General features: G+C 37.9%; 2 long non-coding RNA genes across 5 annotated transcripts in view; one reads left to right on the forward strand and one right to left on the reverse strand.

Moving 5' to 3' along the window:
* Positions 1–18,220, reverse strand: part of LOC144207109 (uncharacterized) — a 34,153-nt gene extending 15,933 nt beyond the window's left edge. For 3 of the 4 annotated variants that reach the window (XR_013328569.1, XR_013328570.1, XR_013328567.1), the window contains exons 1-3: positions 17,915–18,220; positions 8,997–9,056; positions 1,148–1,383 (exon numbers count right to left, since the gene is read on the reverse strand). This is a non-coding gene — a long non-coding RNA (uncharacterized LOC144207109). Of the gene's footprint in view, positions 1–116; positions 1,384–8,996; positions 9,057–17,914 lie in introns of those variants that run through there. The other variant, XR_013328568.1, reaches the window with a different exon arrangement.
* Positions 4,760–10,647, forward strand: LOC144207110 (uncharacterized). Its single transcript, XR_013328571.1, has 3 exons — positions 4,760–5,868; positions 9,981–10,098; positions 10,203–10,647. It is a non-coding gene; the product is annotated as an uncharacterized LOC144207110 (long non-coding RNA).
* Positions 18,221–20,666: the final 2,446 nt, after the last annotated feature.

Consider the following 20,666-nt stretch of genomic DNA (forward strand, 5'->3'; position numbering starts at 1 on the left):
CTTAAATGTGTCCACTGATTTGCAAGAGTGGATTAGTTTTAACACACAAGTAGGCTGAAAAGTGTCCAAAAATGCGCAACTGAAATGTAAATATATACAAAAAGGCAATTGACTGGCGACCAATCTAGGGTGTCGCCAAAGTCAGCTGGGATAGGCTCCAAAACCCCCCACAACCCGTGCAAGAATGAATTATGTCAGAAATTCATCTATAAATCATTGGCTGCCACCAGTCATCCAATCCATTTTGACTGTCACAATGAATTGGACGCTGTCAATGGCACTGAAACATGAGCATTCATAGTGATGCTAATCATCATTTCTAATTGAATTGGACACCTGTTGTTGTCAATGGCAGACAATAAGGCAATAATTTTGTTGTGTTTTAGTCTAACCACAATCAAATGTCACTCTAAAATGTTAATGAACATTGTGGCACTGAACAAAAATATGTAAATGTACAACAGATTTGTTTATCATTCCATTTTTTCAAGAGCTGAACACAAAAAATCAGCTGTAAACAACTTGTTTTTGGAAGAATTTGTTACGACTGCTTTTAGCTTGAAATGCATTGAAGTCTGATGTTGACAACAAGTCTTTGCAAATGATTGCCCAAAAAATAGGAGAGTAAATTATCAATTCCATGCCAACATTTTTTTGGAGAATGATATTTACTGACATGACAGCATCTATCTACCACGATTTGATTCATTTCAAAAGCCTTCAATTGATTAAATGCACTGCAACCTATTCCAGACTTCAGGGGAAAGGCAAACTACTACACCCTAAACTGGCTGCCGTAGCCACAGAAACAGATAACCATCTGCATTCAAAATCATGACACGACCGAACAGGAAAGAATCCCATGCTGCACACACTGAAGTCAAGCGAATGAACCACTTCACCATAAAGTGTCTTATGAAGAAAACTGCACATCCTTTACATTTTGATGAATTTCCATTCAATCATTCCTTAACAAATTGATATTTTGATCAATAGTTGGGTATTGAAACCTGAAAAAAATCTTCCATCTTTTTATAAAATCCCTTTCGAATGAGTGTGTGCTCAAAAATTATGATCTAATTTTCTGTATTGGCAATGCATCTCAAGAGATTGTGAAATATTTAATAATTGATGTTTTTTGGCTAACCTTGGTTTGGACATCTGTTGTTAGGGCGATCAACGTCCATTCCATGTGTGTTTTCCGTTTGTAATGTGAACGCTGACACTTTCCCCCTTCAAAGTCGCCTCCTGATGTGCATGTGATCACAATAGTGTCAATCTGCTTCCTTCAAAGCGCTGTCTCCGTTTGCAGCTCCCACTGGCTGCCTTGCGTTCATCTTCCACTTGAAGCTTTGATGGCAGTTCGTAAAACAGCAGGGTGCACTGCAAAAAAAAATAAACAATCGAAAGGAAAAAAATCACAAGTATCGATTGGGTTTTTGGTACACAAGAAACTTTAATTTTCCTAAATAGCTGTCAATAGAAGCAAAATGACCGAAAGCGATGAGAAAAACTGACAGCTGATCTTTATAAACTCATTATTTGGGTTCAAATCAAATCAAAAGTCTTTATATTGTCATCATATACAGCTGTGTAAACCAAAATTGGTGGTGCTACTATAAGCTTTTTAAAGTGTTTAGCCTATAAAAAAAACATAAATAGTAGTATAAAAGTATAAAAAGTCACATCCCAGCTAGGTGAATTCTAAAATATTGCACAGATTCTAAAATATTGCACAGATTTCTAAGATTTCCATCAGGGAAAGTGACAACATTCAGAATTCATCAATTAAATCCAACCTCGTGCTAAAGCCAGCACACAATTGCCACCCTTTGGCCGCAAATCTATTTCAAATGTTCTAGAAAGCCTCATCTGATCTCTTCTCATTTTCTAAACCGCTTTATCCGCATTGGGGTTGCGAGGGGTGCTGGAGTCAATCCCAGCTGTCTCCTGGGACACCCTGGAATGGAGGCCAGCCGATCGCAGGGCACAAGGAGACTGACAATAATGCACAAGAAACCGGACTACCCGTAGAAAACCCATGCAGGCCCGGGAAGTACATGCAAACTCCACATAGGTGGACATGATCTGGATTTGAACCAGGACCCCAGAGCTGTAAGGCTGGCGCGCTAACCACTCGCTCCACCGGGCCGCCCCCTAACCTGATTCAGAGCATTATTTACAAGTCCTTCCATTTTAAATGAATTGTATGCCTATCGTTGAAAAGTAGCAGGCGAGAAGTTAATCACGACAGGTGTTTAAGGCTACTCGTAATGAGACGGTAGGGTCAGCAGTGATCATTCACTTCCAGGCTTTTCCAGTCAACTGGTATTAGACGCCCATTGCCATCAATGCCAGCTAATGACACCAAGGGTACAATTAGTATTTCAATCCAATCACGTAAAACTGAAACCTTAAAACCTTTGTCAAAAGGACTGAAACTTATTCTGCTATCTAAAGATATCTGAAGAGATCTGATGCCAGGTCCGCCAAATTTTCTTTCTCTTTGATTTTCTTTAACGATGCTAGTTATATTTCCCCCTTCCAAAGTGATCTCATTTCCCTTTTTTTTTCTATTGGAGAATTGCTGTCCCGCACGGTTTGTTCCATGAACAATCTGCACCACGGGCTTTTGTGGCGGTGTCGGAAAAGAAAAGCTCGGCGTGGTCTTTAACAAAGCGACGTTTGAAGCCGTGCCAAGTGATTGGAAATAATCAAGTGACAATAATCAGATGAAAAGAGAGGCAATCTCAATAAAGTTTGTCATTCAAGCATTCAAGGCTCAATCATATCAGAGGTGTTTTGCATAACTAAGAGACCCTGCTTCTAATCCTCAAAGGGTGTGGGGGCGACTTGGCTTTGCACTGTAGTCATTCAAGGTCACAACCCGGTAGGAAATATGGGCTGCCATAGCAACACAAAGATGGCCTCTGAAGGCTTAGCATAATTCTGCCCTAATAGAAAAATAACACCGGCAAATCCAGTCCTTAGCGAGTGCGCTTCTTTGACCCGGGCCGGCTCCCACCTGTGAAGCGCCCAGTCACCAAACTTGGTCACGAAGATGAAAAAGAGCCCACCTCTGGTTGGGGATGGGCGCCCTAAGCCACCGCCAAAATTCTTTTCCCTCTCTGAAGCCGGAATCAGCCCGCCGAGCCTCTCGCGGCGGGCTTTGGCTTTTTTTGAAGGCGGACAACATGAGCTGCCAAATGAATCGTGCTCTCTGTATGGCTCTCTACTTTGAAGTGCTTGAGCCACACTCTGAGGAGGGGAACTTTGGTGGAGGAAATTGGCTTCTGTGGGATAAGATCTCAGCGAGCTTCCCCTCTTTTTTGGTACGGTGTTGTGAAGACGAGTGCCGTGTCACAGTGGGGGCGGACGTGGCTCTAAACTTGCCTGGTAACCCTGGACCCTTTGCCTCTTGATTGTATCAAATCCTAACCCGCCCCCGCCCGGCCAACTCCTGCATTGTTGCCTCGTACCGCAGCGACCTACGGATCTTTGCGCATCACCAGTGATGAGAATAAATTACGTCTCGGATTGAGAGGCACGTAAACTCGGCGGTTGCTTGTTAGCGGCGGCGAGGAGATGAAAACGCCGCCATGTTGCCGTCATGGTGATATCGGGTGGTGATCAAAGGCTCCAAGGCATCATTACTGTCGGAGGCAGCTAGAAAATTTCAGTCAGTTAAACCTGGGACTACTAGAAGGTTTCCGGGGTAAGAAGGATGTTTGTCACGCTTGAATTTCGAGGAAATGTTTGCGCAACCTGAATGCAAATGACTGACTCAACCGTTTTTTTGTGTTTATTCATAAAAAATTTAAACACTGCAAGCAAAATCACCCTCAAAGTTTTTAGATAGCGGAACTTGTTTTTTGTAAAACCTTAAGTCTGTTCTAATGTATCTAATACAAGTAGATTTAATATTGAAACCTTGTATAATTGCTGGACTGTTTATGACATAACTTTGACTATGACTTTCCAGTCATTTCTTCATTAAAAAATAGTTATGGGACTCAGTTCGGGGTTAGATGAAAATGTTAGTGAAAATGTTGATAGCTTGCAGATGTATTCGGACATGAACTAAGCAAATTGACACATTTTACACTGCATGTGCGAGGTTTACATGCAAAAATTTTCCAGAGCAATTGGCTCTAAACGATTCTAGAAAAGGTCGCAGCAGGTGCAGGATTTCATTCCAACTGATTAAGGTTTTCAACACTGTGGTGTCTTACAAGCGTAATCAGTTGATTACAGTCAGGTGCTACTTTTTCCAGCAAAAATCTCATTAGTTAAACTGTGTGTGCCCAATTGGTTGGAGAAAAAACACCTTGAGGATCGATTTGGACACCCAATGGACAATCAAGACTCATACAGATAATAAATATTGAATCACCATAACACAGCCCCTATGAATAGGAGAAAAGTAGCGGGCGACATGATAATCTTATACCCCATTAAAATCAGATTTATTCATTCATTCATTTATGTTCTGTACTGCTCATCTTCACAAGGGGTGCGGGGGTGCTGGAGCCTATCACAGCCATTTATGGGTACCAGACAGGGGACAGGCTGAATTGGTGGCCATTTAATCATAGGGCACAAGGAGATGGACGACCATTCATGCTCACACTCAAACATAGGGGCAATTTAGAGCGGTCGACCAGCCTATTATGCGTGTTTTAGGAATGTGGGAGAAAACCTGAGTACCTTGAGGAAACCCACGCAAGCCCGGGGATAACTTAAAAACACAGGAGGACATACCTAGGATTTAACCTAAGACCCCAGAACTGTAAGGCTCACCCGCTGCGCTGACCATTGAAAAATATTTTATTTTTTATAACTAATTATGTTTATTTTAATGTTTTGGATTAGATCATTTTCATGCTGATGCATTCATGCCAATTGTTTTTTTTTGTCATGGTAATGTGAGATTCTTAGCTTTCATGTCTTACCAACTCATCTTACAGCTGTTGGGCAAATATGCAAAAGTCTTATTGATATCCTTTTCTTTGTGTTACAAAAATACCTATTTTCAAAAACCGCTTTGTCTTTGCCCTTCACACCTGGGAATTCCGCTTTCGCCACCTTCGGCGATGAATCGTCAGCTTCTCGGCATACGCTCATCTTCATTATGGAATTACTCTCAGCATGCCTTCCCATTAGATGGACATAGACTTTCGTAATGACGCTATGAGGGATTCCCATTTATTTCACGGTGCTTATACACGCTGGCGTAATTAAATCAACAGCGTAAAGAATGGCCATCCGACAAGAAGCCGCACTCTCATCCCTCGAGGCAACCAGAAGTGTTAGGCTTCTTCGTCAGTCATCTATCGAGCACCTTTTCACATCAAAGCAGTTTCAGGCGCATGTCTTAAAGATTCACATCTCCATGAAAGAATGGCCTCTGCTCAGATATGGACACCTCTGGCCTCATTTACCGCACTCGGTCCCCTTCCTGTCCCCGAGCTTCGATGCAAGCGCAGAGCGACGATGTGACGAGATCACACAGCGAGGTGCGAAGACTTGAAGGCAAAGAGTTAGCGCGCATCATACCACAAGTCTCAAAAGGCTTCTATTAAAACACTCAATATGCCGGTCAGGGCTTTCAAAGTACTGCTCAGCCTCTAGCCCCAGCAAACTCAAAGGGCAACGGTGCACATGGAGCACAAGGAGAATCAGGCTACCATTAATTTAATGAGCCCAGGGTATTAGTATGCTTCAGCCAGCTGTGAAGGCTCCCTTTTAAGGAGTTCTAAGTCAAGATCCACCAACTTGGTGGGGACAAAGGAGGAGAGCGGATGACTCGCACTCGTCTAATCTGAGATCAATTTCACCATGCTACTCCTCACTGGGCGATATCTAGAGGTTAGTTAACGTGGCTTTGGGAAAGCGAAAACTCGACAGCGCCATCTTTACAAAACATTGGATTTTTTTTTTATATTCATTGAGATTAAATTCAATTGAAGTTCCCCAGTACAATAAGCACTTTAATATCACATGCATTCAATTTCATTAGTATTGACTGCATAGGGATTTTCTTTTTTTGTGGAGAGAGAAGTTATCTTATGTCCCGAAGTTTGATAACAAAATGGCGAGCTTCCAGTATTCGACTTTTATTCGTAACATTAGATAAATGCGATGTGATTTCTTAACTCTAATATGAGGATGCGCTTGGTGTCTTTCCATTAACACAAGTATTCCAAACAGTTCAAAGTTTTGTAGAGCAGTTTCACAACCCCGAGTTTCCCGTATCAAGATACGTTTTTTTCGTCTTATAAGTACTTATGCATATCACATACCGTCAATATAACTTACACCTTGGAAATTCAAGTATTTCTTCATTTTTTATAAGTGGCAGGTTTTAATGAAACACCCTTAAGTCGACATACAAGTACGTTGTAATATACTGATATTTTGCCCAATAGATGCAATTAGAAAGCTCAGCTACGACGGACATAAACCGGAATTTAACCAGTGCGAGTCCTAGTCATAAATCCAGATCATAACTTCTAAGTGCTTCGGAATTTCATAATATGGGCCAGGTAATGTACTTCTTTAGAGTGGAGAGGTTTATGATATAGCAATCTCATGACATTACAAATAGTTTCCATTTATCTTGACGCTAATAAAAAAATAATAACATTTGACGAGCAGGGAACAAAGAACTCCTTAATTGTGTCGATAGCAAATGAAATCCGACATTTGTTTGCCGATTTTAGGGCTTAGGCAGAGACTGTTGACATTTGATGCCACGGGATTCTGTTTCTGAGTGACGGAAAATGGACGTGCTTGAGGACATATTGTTGTTTAATGTGGTCTCACAAATTATTTGTTCAGATCGGCGTTGTAAATAATTTCTTGAAAGGCAATCTAAAAACGTAAACAGACCATCATGATGGTTGAAACATATATATTTGAAACCACCAGAAATAACGTCCTTATTTCCTGATGTTTTCCATTAAATATAATAGTTTAAATACCTCTAGAAATGTTAATCCAGTAAATATGTCTATTTTTTTGACATTTATGAAGAAAATTATTGACGTTTACTTTTATCTCAACTATAAAACATTATTTACTGTCAGTACTTCTAGTTTAAATGGATTGATGTTTTCCATAGTCATTAATAAGAAATAATTTAAAATCTATATACTATACTGTAACATAAAACGGATATAAATTATTTTCAGTCATAGAGGTTGTATTGTCAAATACGAAAATTAATGTGATTCAAAATTACAGGACTGTTTTACCCATCCCCTTCATATTCTGCTCAATAAAAATAGAAAGGTTTTCGCCGTAATTAAAATTATGATAATTAATTTTGCTTAGTGGCACAGTATTGAAATGAACCAATAAAATGACACTCAAAACACTTTTTTGATAAATTGATGAATAAGCAAACCTTTGAAAACAATTCTTATCAATAACTAATTTTGGAATTCTGTCTAGATATTTATGCATGTAATATATATATATATATATATATATATATATATATATATATATATATATATATATATATATATATATATATATATATATATATATATATATATATATATATATATATATATATATATATATATATATATATATATATATATATATATATATATATATATATATATATATATATATATTTAAACATGAGACATAATGCTTGTTCATGTGTGTATCACACCCTGTGGAAAAGCTGCTGTGGTCATTTTAACACTGTGAGCTGCTGTTCTTTTTTTTCCTCATATCTCATCCATGTCTTCAACACAGTGACTTCACAGTTAATTAACATGGCAGATAGACAGCGATGTTAACACCTGGCTGTTAAAAGAACACATGCACACACATGGGCTGACAGTAGTGGGAAACAAACAAATATTTGTTATTTTTCTCTGTTAGAAGTTTTACATTTGGAAAAATATCTCTTCATTTTTTTTTTTTTTACTTTAAAAAGGACTTTCATTGTTCACTCATAATATGTAGACACTCATTCTGAAAACAAATTTTCTGCCTTTCTTTTGTAGTGACAGTTTCCTCACAAAGTGAGTGTGACTCATTTTCAAGATTTATCTCATATCCTCTTTGGTGTTTACCTTCTATCTTTTTTTATTTGGATTTCATCTTACCAACAAGTTCATTTAAATATGATTAGTCTGTGAAGAATAAAAACATTCAATAATTCCTAAAAAACAAACTGTTGTGCAAATTTGTGAAATACTGACAAGCTTTTGATCAACGCCTTAAAATTAGAACATAAAATTACCACAACTATGCAAGTATTTTCAATACAATTTAAGGTAGAATAAACACTTCTGAAAGTAATTGTTATTTTGTTTAATTGTGAAAAGTTACCAGATACAGGCATTATGTCTTGTAGTAAAAAGCATTTTTTTTGCTTTTTAGTTTAAGCTAGGAATTGACGAATTAATTTAACTTGTACTTCAAAATAAATCTTGGATAAAATTACAAATACTTCCTAATATTCAATTAACTCATGGTTTGCTATTGATAGATATAGACGTCAATGCATAAATACGTTTACATATCACTGACTTAAATGGATGTGCACTTCATTTTGACCAAAGGATGTTGTCAAAGAACATTAGTACACGGAGAGGATAAAGAATATATGCCTCTCGTTTCTTAACACAATTTTCTGGATTTTTAAATCCAGAGCAAGAGCAATTTTCCAGCTGAAATGGTGCCAACCTGCAAGAGATTACTACGCGAGTATTTTGCTAACACCCGTCAGCCAGGAAGTAGTATCCTTTGGATCTAATTAAAGCCATAGCAACCCGGTAACATAGTAGCCCAGTCTCGAGACACATCAAACACGGATCCTCACGCCGGTCTGCCATCTCATCTCCGGGCCGCCCGAGCCCTTGCTGACCCGCGTGCGCGGCCCTCCAAGCCCTCGGACCTGACCCGAGCGCGATGGAACGGTGGGGGTTCCCTGCGGGAGGGAGAGCGGGGGGCACCTGGAGCGTACCTACCTGCGTTTGAGCCTCGGCATACCAAAGTGTGCGTCCGACAGCGTGTGTTTGGACTCTGACCTGCAGAACAAAGCAAAGGAGAACGCCAGGGTGAGAGGTCATGGCAGAAAGGGCAGGCATAAGGAAAATATACGTAAGAGGTTGGTTGGCGTGTTCAGAGAATGGCATGTGGCTCAGCTGAGCGAGAACCAGATGCCTGAGATGTCTTCATTAGCTCTGTCAACATGACAACTTGCTATTAAAGGGGAAGACAACACCATCAAACGCATCCCCGTGGAAAAAAAATCTTGTTTGATATATTAATAAGACAAAACTAAACAAAAACATTGAATTTAATTTATTGATGTGTAAAAAACAAGTATTTCCAGGAAGTGGCCACCCGACTAAGGGGTGGGGGGGTCATTTTTTAATGCTGCTGCTACTTTAGCCAATCAAATGTAAGTAATCCTAGATTAATCTCCATTCTTGGTGATGTCATAAACACCCATTAAAACATGCATATTCACAATTTTCCTATTGAAATACTTTGAGCAGATCAAATTTTGCTCCTGGCCTGGTTGTATTTTACATCACAGTTCCCTGTGTCCCATCTCGTCAACAGAGTATTTAACCACATGCGACCCGTGAAAACGATGCTGAAATGTTCCCTTACTGGTCGCCATTGCCAATTTGTAATCTCATGCTCTTTAATGCTTGCTATTCTTTGTTTGATACATGTTTGTCTTGTTTTTGGTTTCTTGTTACTACTATACTTGTTTTGTATTCTTTACCTTGTGTAGGTGCCTTGTTTCTTTTGGACTATTTTATTATTATTTATTTTATTTGCCAGTTGACGTTTTTAGTCACAGACTCTTTTTGTTACCTTCTTTTTATGTTTGCATGTTTTGTTTTTAATTTAATTCATTTGTAGCACAACTCTTTGGTTTGACTAGTCTTTTTCACAGTTAAAAATGACATTATTACTTAACACTTCTGCATCCACAGACCATAACAGAGCAATATATTTTACCTGAAGGACATTCACCCTACATGGTGTCTTTACCTTTCAATGACCGACAGAGGAAAAAAAAATGCTGATATGAAGTGAAACCCAGCGGTGCAAGTGAGTTTACATCCGAAATATGAAGTTTAAGTCTCACTTTTAGTCTTTTAGACGGAAACACTCTTAGTCTTTAACTACATTTACATTTGTCTGTGATCTCACAGGTATGCGCACTGCGACATGTGACGCATCTTCAAGTGTCGCAGTATTTATCTGGAGGTCTCAGGCTTTTACGCTTTTGTGGAATCCTTTGAAGATTTTATCCCACAGGAGCCAAGATTTTTTTTTTACCCCCATAGCGTCAAGTACGATATCAGAAAGTAAAAAAGTACTGAGTGTCGCAAATAGGCATATAAATATGACTTGACCTGATGGGTGAACGTAGTCTTAATTATCTTTTCGTCCTTTGAATATGTGATTGTTTTGGTCCAGTTTTAGTCATATCAAACTCAAAAAAGTTTTTGTGATTAAACATAACCATTGACAATAATCTTGACAGTGTATTATCTTGAAAAAAGTGTGTCAATTCGTAAAATTGTTTTGTCATCCCTTAGAAAAGTTTTACTTAAATAGTATTCAGGTCATTTTCTGGTTCAACGACGAAATGAAACTGCATTAAAAATGAATCATTCATTCACAAATGTAAATGATCGTTTGTAGTTTTTAAAGTCAAAAATGATTAAGTGGTAGCCTAGAAATTAATTGAGATTCCTTTGTAATGGGTAAAGAAAATTGACAAAATAAGAATGAAAACAGAAAGTGTTGCCATAGTTTTGTCAACATTTTTGAAACAAGAATACTGTAACACATTTCCTGACAATCCTATTTGTCAACCATGATACGTTGACCCCTATATATAATACAGTTTTGACATAAACCATCTTATACTAACCCAATTTTATCGTTACCTTTCATTAGGACAGATTGAACTACCTCAGACAAATGAAGTGTTTTGTTTGGAAAAGCCAACATTTTATGATTGAGCTCATGTTGGGTTGTGCCTAATGTTTTGTCCGGTGGGTGTACATACGTCCTCATGTTCAAGGTGACTGGCTGCAATCATCTCTTGTTCCTGTAGTCTCTCTTTTGCACGTTTCCCTGCCAGGCTGGTCTCTGTAGTAGGCCTCTCCCCAAACTGTGCAATCAGCAGATGTCTTTATAGAGCAGCCCACTGCCACATGCACTCCTCGCATTCTTTGCCAGTTTGATTTTGGCCACGGATATTTTCCCCCCCTCCTAAAGATTCTTCTTCTTCTTCCAAGCCGAACAGACAAGCAGACAGGTTTATTTGCCGCTCCTTAACACGGCCTCAGGTTGCCGCTTAAGTCAGCGTTTGGAATCCAGGCGACTCAATAGAACCAGGTTGTCCGTCCCATTGTGCCGCAGAAGAGCTGATTTGAACAAACTCCAGCAAGTCAATGAAATCCGCAGCCTTTTGTGAAAGGGAAGTCAAACCAACTGATCCCATGCGAGGATCGCTTCAATTATATTGTCACAAAAGGAATGCAGAAAGACTCAACTAAGCAAAGTTGCATTGCACAAAAGGTAATAGGAGATAGTCATAAAACTAACTAATCATTTGAAAGCTTAGGTATTCTTTTCTGTTAAGAAATATAGTTAGTCTCGGTTTCTAAACTAAATACTTGAGAGAAAGATAAAATATAAATGGTCTATTCCTTTGAAAAATGTTGTAGTATTTCAAGTGACAACAATCTTTTAAACTGGAAATTTTCTTACTAAGTCATTCGGTAAATGAAATTTTGAGGCAACAAGTTGACAATGTCCTAAAATGGTGTTAAAGTTGGTTAAGAATCCCAATGTGGAGCCTCCCTCTTGATCCCAAATGGCACCTCCACCCCTTCTGAGCTACTTTTATCTGCCACAGCAGGTAGTTTGTCACACATACGCTGAGAAATCCACCACATTTACTTCACTTCAAATATTAATTAAAGTCCTGCATTCGTGTTGTTCTGCTATGAGACTTGTTATTTCTTTGATTGGAAAATGAAGTTGTTGTTTTTTTTTAATATAGAGAGGGGGTGATGAGATCAATTGATTATTTAGAGTGATTAAAATTACAATTTGATAAATTTAGTGTTGCGTACCATGGGTTATAATTACAAATGAGATGCAATACTTTCATAAGATCTTTTCACTTTTGAGAACGAGACAGAAAATACAAATGTAAGGTGTACCTTTATGCTACCCGATCCCACACCCCAGCTGATTATTTTGTAGATATTAAGGTATTTTTTTGTAACAGGTGGATTTTATATCAAATATTGCTTTGTCAAAAGTCTGGCATATGAGGTGATATAGTATATTAAGAAAAATATTTAGTAATGATGGTGTTAGATTAACTACAATTAGATCATGAGATCAGGATCATTTTATATTATGAATACATTATTAGAATTTCACATAGTTAAAAAAGAGAAATAAACTTTAATTTTGTATCTAAAAATTAACTTTTGTAGAAACACTAAATGACTGAAGCCAAATTAGAATTATTTTCACACTGACCCCTCAAGGATCTTTGGGAACAAAAATACTTTTAAATTAATTTTAAGCATACTTGGTTATGAATTTGATATAGATTTTTATGATATATCAGTTTCATCACCTATAACAACAAACAGCTCAAAATTCATATATCAAATATGATACGTTTTGCCATATATAGTTACAAATTACACAAAAATAAATACTTTTCAAAATCACAAATCTGTCTGAATATATATATATATATATATATATATATATATATATATATATATATATATATATATATATATATATATATATATATATATATATATATATATATATATATATATATATATATATATATATATATATATATATATATATATATATATATATATATATATATATATATATATACAGTAACTGTATCACAATTATATTTCAAAAATATTTGGGTTTTCATAAAGTAAGAATACAATAAGAGCAAATGTTGTTAGTGCTAGGACTAATTAATCCATGTTGGCTAATAGAGCATAAATGTCTTGAGTTCATTATTTTAAGTAACCACCACTTTTTGAAGTATTATATCAATGATATCATAAAAGTAAGTCGGTTTGTTTACCTCCACTTCACCTTCCCCACTACATGCCTCCACACAGCAACATGTCAGCAACATATCAACAACATGTCAGCAACATATCAACATGTCACCAACATGCTTGTGATGCCTCGTCTGTCAACGTTACTGTCAAAAGGGTGGCAGACGTGCAAAGGCTCAGGCCTTCTCCGTGAAAAGTGGCGGTCCAAAATAACCGCTGAGAGACAACGGTGCCCTCAAATTTCAAATAAAAGTTCTCCCAAGTGGAAAATAATACACCAGTTACCAGAAAAGCATTGACACTTTGCTTTAAAGAGCTTATTTGACCTTTTTCTAAGAGCCATTCTGTTAATGTGTTAAGAGAACTTCATGAATCTGCTTTTTTTATGAGGCATTTTGTAAGTGTAATGAAAAGAGATAAGGAGGTGTGTGTGTGTGTGTGTGTGTGTTAGAGGGGATGTTAGACTTTCGCTCTTGGCACGCCATTTCTTTTTCACTCCATTTGGTGACAGATTGGGTTGAGATAGCGTTCTAGCTTGGCAGCGGTTCTCGACTCGCGATCGTTACAAAGTCAGGGTGAGGTTTCGCACTTCACGTGACGACCCAGCGTGACCCTCCTCCATGGTGTCTGAGGCCCACTTTTGGAAGTACTAACACTGAGCCGGAATGATCATTTTTCAACGCCTGTGACGTCAATAGACGTCCAATGCATTTGAATTGGTAGGGCTGCTAACCAGTTACTATTGCCAGTAGTTCAAATGCTTTATCTACCTAAAAAAATGACTAATATTACCAATATATTTTTTTTATCGCACTAAAAAATGTGTGTAGTTATTTTTTTAATATTCAATTTAATTCCATGATTAAATTACCACATTTTTTATGAACTATTATCATGTCTATTTTAAAAAAAAAACTGCTTTGATTCCCACATCCAGTCCTATGTTATTAAAATATAAATGATGCTTTTTCTAAAACATTTGAAAACAAAATATTGATTTCAACTATTTTAAAGATAATGAGATGTTTAAGATTATCTTGAAGCAATTTTTTCATCCAGAGATCAATTAATATTAAAAACAAAGGAATAAAGAAACTAATATCTATAAATATGCCTTTCATTTAACCAGGAAATGACAAAATGTTCAAAGTTTTCACCCCCAAAATATTTTTTTTTACTTATATTACACCTCACAGGAGGTTCTTAATGATTTTCTTAGTTGCCGTCAATTTAGCAAATCACACTAATCCCTGTTAACATGCTGCTTAAATTGCACACAACATCGAGATCTCAGCTATACTTTTGTGTGGAAGAGGAATTAAATGACAACTCAATTGCTCCTTCCGTAAACTTCTTTTTGAAAGCACCTGGGGTCGGGACATGTGCGTCCTGTTGTCACCCAGGCAAATGCTGAGTGACATGTTGCAGACATTCTCGGAGCGAGCGGCGTGATGTGATGCGTGACAGCAAGCCGCGCACCAGACAAGTGTTGTGATGTGTTCAACAACGTTGACTTGACAAACACATTTTCATGCTCAACATACAAAGCCGAGTGAAAAAAGTGATAAGCAGCCCACACTCTTTTTAAACAAAGTCATAACAAAAGCCATAATGAGGAGTGGATTGGATGTAGAAATGGTTTGAAATTACCTTGATGAAATTCAAGTGACAAATACAGATTACTTAAATTAATAGAAGTATATCCTAGAAAGCAGACCACAGAGTAAATGGTAGCCTTCATCAGTATAGGCCTGAAATATGAGAGGACTTTAATTTGACAGTGTGAAATTGGAGTATCTTAAAATGACATCATTGATAAGCTTACACTTGTGTTGTACATCTTTTATTTCCTTTTTTTTTCTTTATAATAATTTAATATTATTTTTTTCAACGCCCCAAAGTAAAGTAAGCTCATTAAGGCAATATGTGAAGCGTTTCAGGTTTTTTTTTTTTAATTCTAAACAGGGTTTGCTCATTTTTCTTTTTGTGCTCAATTACTTAGTAGGCTTATTATCTTTTATTACCTTCAAATATTTAAACTTCAACTCTTTATCTTTGACAACAAGCTGTTTGAAAGGTAAATTAAACATACTAATCTCCTCAAAAATCTTGATGTTAATTTTTTTTTTGTCCAAGACATAGTTATAATCTCAATCAAATTAATAGAGTGCAGAGAGAAATACTGTTTTTTTTTCACTCCCTGCCACGCAAAATGATTTGAGCAAGAAAAATATCTTCTAATGTAATATACTCACATTTTGTGCCATGATAACTCATAATAATAATACACATCTCAACACTTCATATTTATGTTACATAGGAATTTAATTTTTGACTATGTGAAATTGTGTATATTCCACAATTCAAAAACGAAATATAAATAAATCAGATAGCATCCTGCATTTTTTCTTTTATGACCATATTTTAATGTTATCTGTATAATACAGTATTTTCAATCTTTTGATTAACATTAATTTTATTTGGTATATAAATATAAAGAAATGAAATTCTCCTCTTCACACCAAAATATAATTTAATATTTAATGTGTGCAACAGTAGATTCCATCTGTTTTCAAGTTGAATTCCCTTCATAATTATGATTGTTATTATAATTATTACTATAATTTATGTATTTATTTTTTGCAAAACAAATCAAAAGCAAAGCAGTTGTTGAGTTTTTCCAGTTTGGACCATTCTTTCATTTATTTCTTCAAGCGACTTTTTATGCCCACTGCCGCCATCATCAGCAATAACCAAGCTGCAGCTGCTGATCAAAAACAAAAAGACAATTGCGAGTCAAATAAGACGTTTGGCTTGGACTCTTGTACGAAACTCACTTTGCAACAATGAAAGTGCCATCTGTTCGACTGATGAGATATTCAAGTATCAGCACTTTATTTGCACCCAGTTGTTTATCATACTGCAAATTGTGCACATGCAACAAATGGAAAAAAAAAAGTAGATTTGATTGAAAAAAGACCACGTAGTAATTTTCCAATTCATCTCAAAAGCATCAAATAAATGAAAGTGACATCTGCCTTCTTTTTATTTCTTTGTAACTTAAAACAAAGTACGCACGCACCTCCTTAAAATCTTTTTACATCTAGGAGGCTTCGAAAATTAGAAAAGTTAAAGTTTCGCGACGCAGAAAGTTGGCAGTTCTCTGCCTTTCCACGAGACTTATAAAGAAAAACTGGCTCTCATATGATTACTCAAAGTTAACCTTATGCATGGGGAGGGAGGGGAAATGGCGTTTGAAGACTTTCCTTGTGTCATACTACTAAGCGCTTTCAACTGCCACCACTCAAACAGACTTTCATATGAAGCTGTCACATCATAGTCATCTCTCAAGCTCAAAATTCTGCCTCCAAATATTTATGTAATCACTCAATCTACAAGAGAAGTTTGTCTTATTTTATTTACGTCGACCTTCCAAATTGAAAAAAAAAAAAAAACCTAAAGTCCGCAGTCGTGAGATGAAAATGAGGGAGATTATTCATGTAACCAAAACAAACTTTTGGGAATACGCTAGTGAGTTTGGATGTATTTTATTTTCCGAAGGGCGGGGTGCTTTTGTTGCAAAATTTCAATGAGCGTGAGCTCCATCTTTTTCCCTTTCTGCTTAGCAACAGCGGCCATTTTGTCTGCATTTGCATTGGTCTAAAATAGTGCTCGATGATCCTGCCATGCTGCGCTTATTTTCTCCATCTTGTTTTAAACCAAATATGCATTAATATCCTTTTAAAAAAATTTCAGATATTTGTTTTTATATCTTTTCTTTTCAAGACAGAGGGCATTTGAACCCTTAGTCCACTGTGGATCACCTTGTTTACCAGAGTTTGGCATCTCTTTCCAATTTCTAACGACTCCGAGGAGAAGGTTCAATCCTCTCCGCCTCTTTGAAATGTGATAAATTTACTCCGGCACCATCAATTAGTCATAATTCCTCCAATTAGTGCTTTCCTTTTCCACATGGCTGGAATAATTTACTGGAAATCGATATATTTTTAATCGCTCTCGCTCAGCTGGCATGGGATGCGCAGTGCTTCCTTTTTTTTCTATCTGTAAAGTACCGACTCACGTGACGGGACTGTGAGCAACATACGCTAGACTGACAGTGTGATTTGTCTGTGCAGTGTCTCACTAGCTGCCTGTCACTTCCCAGGTTTCTCCATGACAACAACTGTTGCAAGCCTTATTAAGAGTCTAAGTAAGGTTTGCTTTGTCTCTAAAGACTTTTCAACAGTATAAATTCATGAAACTAGATATCCACAATTGTAGTTAAAGATACTTGATTGTGACTTTTATCATTTCAGTTCTTCAAATACATTAAATGAAGCATAAACATTGCAAAATGATGACAATAATTTTAATTCCAATCACAATGGCGTTGTAAGTATCTCAACTTGATTCGTCATCATTTCAGAAGATCAAAATAATTGTCTCAATCTCAAAGTGGAGTTAATGATAGCCCCATTTTTTGTACCAGAGATCCAAAATAAAGTTTATCTGTCCTGAACGACAAACCGACTCAGTAATGACAAAAGTGCTGTAAGTTTTCTGAGGCTTTTCACCGTTACAGGTAGATGGAATTCAGATTTTTTTTGAAAAATGTACTTAAATAAATGCTTTCAACTGTTTAGAAAGACTTTGGAGTCTACAATGTAAATTCCAGATGTTCAAAGTTCAAGTTAAATGTCAGATCCGGTTGTCAAAACGTAACCAATTCCTTACCCCCCACCTTGCTCCCACACACATGCACATAGGCACAAGTGAGCCCACAGACTCACCTCTCAAATTGAGGGACACGTCCACAGAAGGCCCGAGCTTCGCCTGAAATGTCCGTGTTCTTGTCACACAAGGTCACCATTGCGGTGATGGCCGATGAAACTAAGCTCCTAAATGAGAAGGAGCCCAAGATGGTGCTCAGGTTGCGAGGTGGCCGAAAGGACTAAATCATCGAAGCGGGCCTGGCCTGGCTCAGGCTCAGGGGGCGCCACGGGAGCGGGAGGCGGCCCCACGGTTTGGATTTTGGGGAAGGATTATGGATTGAGACGTACAGCTGGGAGGCTAAAGTTACACTTTTCATTAGCACTACCGAGGGGGTCCTGCCTGCCTTTGGGAAACTGGTCCCATTTGTGCTACCCCCTCCGCTTACACCCACCCGCCCATTCCCTCGGAATTGTCATCATTCTGCAGGCACATTCTTCACCTGAGGATAATTGTTTTTGATATGGCTGAAACCGGAAGGGGACATGCTGCTATGCCTTTTTGTTTTTGTGCCAAGAATGAAGAAATATGTGGCAGGGGGTGGGGGGAATTGTGAAAACTAGTCATTCACCCAAAAAACAGTGAAGAGGGAGAGAAAGAGAGAGAGAGAGAGAGAGAGAGAGAGAGAGAGAGAGAGAGAGAGAGAGAGAGAGAGAGAGAGAGAGAGAGAGAGAGAGAGAGAGCAGTATGCCCCCTTCTGGCTCTTTTCTTCTCTAGCTCTTTTCTTCTCCTCTTTCACCGCCATTTGGAGATGTGAAGAAATGTCTTTTGATCAGCTCTGACAGAGGCCGGGCCATGTGAAGAGGGTGGCTGGCGGGTTCTCTGCCAATCCGTGCGAGGCAAAAATGTCCCTAATAAGAGAGTAATAAGCTAACGAGTGGCGGGCGTCCGTCTGATCTGCGTTCTGGGAACGGGCTGTGCCAGGACACCCAGCGCCGTCTGACGTGTAGGCGCCTTTGGAGCTCTTTGCCAGGTCACTGGCTTTCACCTGTGTGGACGCTCCCATATGCTCCCTCACCGCTGGTGCGAGAAGCCCTGCGCTAGATTTTAACAGCATTTGGAGCCTTCACTTTCATTCTGTTGGAAGTCTGAGTTGATTTTTACCAGAGGTGGAAAATTATTGACACTCTGAATTTAAAGTCCCACTATTCACAAGTTTTATACAATGATTAAACGATAGCATCTCCTAGAACTGCATTGAAAAAATAAATGAATTAAACTTTCACAGATTCATAACTATTCATATCGTATAAAAAAAAGTATTTAATGAATTGCCTCTGCATAGTTGAAACTGATGAACTAGAAGATACAGTTTTCACCAGAGAGCGTATGAGTGAATATAAAATATTAGTCGAGACACATTGTCTTTATTGTGCGATGAGTAGGAATATTAAATTGAAACTGGGTCAAAGGAGGAAGTAAGTCAGTGAGAACATGACCGATATTTTGCTATACAAGTTGAAATCAAAGCTGGTTGAACTCTCTAAATTGCCGCTAGGCATGAGTGTGAGCATAGATGGGTTGTATGTCTCCATTGTCCAGCACCCCCGCAATCCTCGTGAGGATAAATGTGTGAGGAAAAACTCATGGAAAAGTTCAAACTAAAGGCAAAATCATCATAAGACAGAGAGAGCAAAAGAGCTAGAGTAAATGAGAGAGAGAGAGAGAGAGAGAGAGAGAAAGAGAGGGAGAGAGAGAGAGAGAGATAGAGAGAGAGAGAGAGAGAGAGAGAGAGAGAGAGAGAGAGAGAGAGAGAGAGAGAGAGAGAGAGAGAGAGAGAGACTGTCATGGAGGCCATTAAAATCGGATACATACTGAATGATAAATATCTTCTAGTTACGCCTTTTGACTGTACAAGCAAGATTGAAAAAAATAATAATGGACCATTTGAAAATATTAAAACCGGAATGTTGTACTGATGTAGTTTAGATCATAATGGTTCCCAATGGGTTAGAGCTTCATTGTTTTAAATCCAATGTCATTGATAACATGTTTTCAATTACAACATCTGATTTAACACTTGGTGTGAGCAGTCTACAGAAGAAGAAGAAAAAAAGATCAAAACAACAGAATACATTACTCACCATTTGCTCCACTTCCTTCAATCTGCATAATGTTAGAGTTTCTGCCCCATCCTCCTAAGAACTTCCTGACTCAAGGCAGGTGGAAGTGATATAGATATTTTTTTGATTGCACATTGAATGTCAGACAAGTGGAACAGCATCAATTGACCTAAATCACCATCAGCCACCATTAACGTTCCAGTGGACATATCACCACCTCTCTTGATCAACTCATCTGGTTTGTTAAGTGATTTGCATCTTTTTTACAGTATATGATTAGTACTTATTGTTCTCAGGCCTATGACCCCTTGACCACTGAGCTCACTGGTTAGTCTGGTGGAAAAAAAACGAAATCATTTTCTGAACCGCTCATCTTCACAAGGGTCACGGGCAGTGCTGGAGCCTATCCGAGCTGACTTTTGGCACCAGGCGAGAGAGACCCTGATTTGGTGGTCAGCCAATGGCAGAGCAGAAGATGAAAGACAACCATCCACACTTAAACTCATACATAGGGGCAATTTAGAGTGTTCGACCAGCCTAGATGCATGTTTTTTTTGAATATGGGAAGAAACATGCAAACTCCACACAGGGGTACCGACCTAGGATTGAATCCCGGACTCCATAACTGTGAGGCTAACACACTAAGCACTCAGCCGCTGGCCCGCTTGCCTGTGTTGATGTTGGCGTTATTTCTTACACAACACATTAA

This window comes from Stigmatopora nigra, chromosome 14 (assembly GCF_051989575.1).
Source record: "Stigmatopora nigra isolate UIUO_SnigA chromosome 14, RoL_Snig_1.1, whole genome shotgun sequence".
NCBI lineage: Eukaryota > Metazoa > Chordata > Actinopteri > Syngnathiformes > Syngnathidae > Stigmatopora > Stigmatopora nigra.